The following is a 3,248-nucleotide window of genomic DNA, read 5'->3' on the forward strand; positions in this document are numbered from 1 at the left end:
AACAAGTCTTTTGGTTGATTTGTAAGTTTGGTACATTCTTGTGGTCAAGTACATCTCATTACAAGAGTTTTTTGCTGAATGTGCATTTTTCCCGCTCCAACTGGCAAATGTCTAAGAAATGGTGGTGATTGACCTAGGACTAGCACGGGTAGGTCCTGATTTAAGAAGTCTCATAAGGACTTGATTTTAAAGTTTTTTTGAATGTCTATAAGAGGGGAAATCAACATTCTATAGGGACTTCATGACAATATCATTTGCATAAAGACCATTAACTTGGATTTACAAGACCATGCTTTGATGGGCTTGATGTTCCTAAGTTTTATTAATACAGGCATAGATTTACAATTTGTATGGTTAAACTTCATGGTTCACACAAGTCCCAACCTTATGATCTAAGATTACATTACAGTCAAGTCAAAACGACAGGAATAAGCTTCAAATTGGAAAGAACATATCCCTTTGCCATGATGCTTGCCCGGCTTTTCCCTACACTCATTTCTACAGACTGTTACAAGTTCGTTCTAAAGCCTGCAGGGTACCTTCTAACAGCGTGATGCAATCTACAGAGTCCAAAAGCCAACAACATGCCCTACAGTTGGTTTGAAGGGTTAGACCATGAAAAAATACCAAGTTGAAATTCAAAGCAGCCAGGAGAATCAATGACATTACAAGAAGAAACAGACTTCCAAAAAATCTAACAAGCAATACGCCGTGTCCGGATAAGCACAGTCCAGAATGCGTCACCATCCAAGACAATACAAATCTTAAGCAACCTAGAAACCTGCATTTCTCACAACGGAAACATAAATCAGCAGCATATCGTGGCATCTAAACCGAGGCATCATCATCCTTAATATCATATATGTTGCAGGAAATAAAGCAAAACTTGAAGTGAAGTTCACATGCTAACCTATGCAGCCCCTGGGAGACCCCGATCAAAAGATATACAATACAATGAGCATCAAGTATAGCAGCTCACATATCAGTTCAACACAGGCAAAGCATCCCAAGAAAAAATCCAAAGCACCTCCTGCATTGAATGTAAATGATGCACGCCTTCAAAACTAGCCACTGCTCCTACAGTAATGCACACAACAAAAGGCAGGTTAAGTGCAAATGAAAACATGCCAGAATCTAACTATGGCCAATTGTCAATCTACACCAATAACAGGAAAACAGTCGTGAAAGATTTACGGTGCATGAGTTGAAGGCTATGGTCATTACCTATCAAAACAGAAGCGGAATGGTAAAGTAAAACTTAGCCACCAACTCGTGTCGGCATAACAGCACCCTGTATAACTGTCAGAATCATTAAAACACATTGCCAACATGTGTACAACCTGCGAGAAAAAAACAAATCGTCAAAGTATTACCGACTCCCCCCTGATGCTCAGACAAAGCCATGAAAAGGAACTCAAGGATGTTGGGATTCTTAAACATGTCATGGAGATCACTCACTTTCATCTTCTTTTCACTTCTCTGCATCATCTCTGCATCATTTTCCTTCAATGCCTTTCACTCATAGCATAACAAAAACAGGAGAGTCAATGTAAGTTTGAGTTGCTCGTCATAAGAAAACATGAAACTAAAACAAAACGAGACAATAATGCACAATCTACCTTAACAGGTCCTAAGACTTCTGGGTTATGAGTTAATAATGCAACACAGAGGCAATTTGAGTTCATTCTGGATCATACTGGTGGTCAGCTAACTAGAGGTTAAGATGTGCGAAATCGTGCACCCGAAGGGTGTTGCGACCTGGAAAACACAGAAAGGAGAGTTTATTGCAAGACTTGTATTATCAAGACAAAATCATGCGAAGTGTCAAAGGTGCCAAGAAGCCAAGCATCACAGTCCAAATCAACACAAGAAAGAATAATAGAGTCCTTTGAATAAAAGAGTGAATTTACATGACAGTAAAAATCAAGTTTCTTACCATGCCATATACAAGTCTTACTGCTGTAAAGATCTAATGGAGTCGGTCATGCATTTTTTTGAGATTCTTACCAACGAAACAAATCCTTTGCCACCTGCATCAATTGAGGGACCACACCAAATCTAGATGAGATTTTGATCGGAAGGTACCGGTGACGTCCTTCACCCTTTGTTCAACCTTGCGTAGGTATCGTAACACCATGTAGTCTCCGATTGAGTGTATAGTTTGATGATTGTGTTGCTTATTCATGATTGATTCTGATTTAAGTATAAACTATGATAGATCCATGAGGTGTTTTGCTGATTTTGGGTTTGGAATTGTTATGTTGTTGTGTCATTTTGTTGAAACTGCGTTTGGTCTTTGCCAAGGTATGTTGAGGTTCCGATGATGAACGTCGTGTGTTCATCTTTGATTCTGGGTTTTAAGGATTTTCTTTCTAAATTTTGGGGTCCGTTCTTGTTGTGTTGGGGAAAGGATGATTTGGGTAAGGGTTTTGAAGAAAAGGTAAGTTGGAAGAGGAGAGAGGAGATTAAGCTTGAAGAAAGGTGGGTGAATTTTGAAAGATGAAATCTGTTTTATTAAGTGGCTATTTTCAGCGATGACCGCAAGTTTTCGATAATGATACATTTATTAATTAAATGAATGTGCCATTCATATGCTCTGTATAATGCATTTTAAATTACTAATATTTGGTTTCAATGTTTAGATTTAGGATAGCATTTACTGCCAAGTGATTGTTGGGTTTTTGTTGGGAAGACAAAAGTAAATCACGGGAGACGCAACGTCTTATCTTCATTCACTCAGCATTTTCTTTGTTTTTTTATTATTATTATTATTATGAATAATGGATTAAGAGTTGGATTGGGCTCTACTCGGATGGGCTTTATGCATCATTGGGAATCTATTATTCTCACCCCCAGCTCCCAACAATATTAAATAAGCCTCATATTTACATCAATTTTTTACTATATTAGCTGATCAAAGTTATTTTAATTAGTCATTTAATCTTGATCAAATTATTTTTTCCGACTAACTCTGTTTTAGATCGAATGCAAATCTTTTTTTTAAAATTAATTTTTGGATGAAAAGGAAAATAGTAAGCCTCCGCTTCACTATCTCTCGACTATTCGAACAATTGGCGTACGCCATATTGCTTGGATTGTGGTCATTCATTTAAAACCCTAAAAACTCTATAAAATTAAAATCAATCCCCTAATTAATTATAAATTCTAAAAGCTTTATTATTAATAATTAATCTTTGAATGAAAAGGAGAATAGTGAGCATCCGCTTCATTATCTCTCGATTATTCGA

General features: G+C 37.1%; 1 long non-coding RNA gene across 1 annotated transcript; it reads right to left on the reverse strand.

Moving 5' to 3' along the window:
• Positions 1 to 280: 280 nt before the first annotated feature.
• LOC127115905 (uncharacterized) lies at positions 281 to 2,526 on the reverse strand. Its single transcript, XR_007800918.1, has 6 exons — positions 1,937 to 2,526; positions 1,459 to 1,758; positions 1,225 to 1,340; positions 911 to 1,077; positions 670 to 781; positions 281 to 589 (listed from the first exon to the last, which is right to left on the reverse strand). It is a non-coding gene; the product is annotated as an uncharacterized LOC127115905 (long non-coding RNA).
• Positions 2,527 to 3,248: the final 722 nt, after the last annotated feature.

The sequence above is a fragment of the Lathyrus oleraceus genome, chromosome 1 (genome assembly GCF_024323335.1).
Source record: "Lathyrus oleraceus cultivar Zhongwan6 chromosome 1, CAAS_Psat_ZW6_1.0, whole genome shotgun sequence".
NCBI classification, from domain to species: Eukaryota; Viridiplantae; Streptophyta; class Magnoliopsida; order Fabales; family Fabaceae; genus Lathyrus; species Lathyrus oleraceus.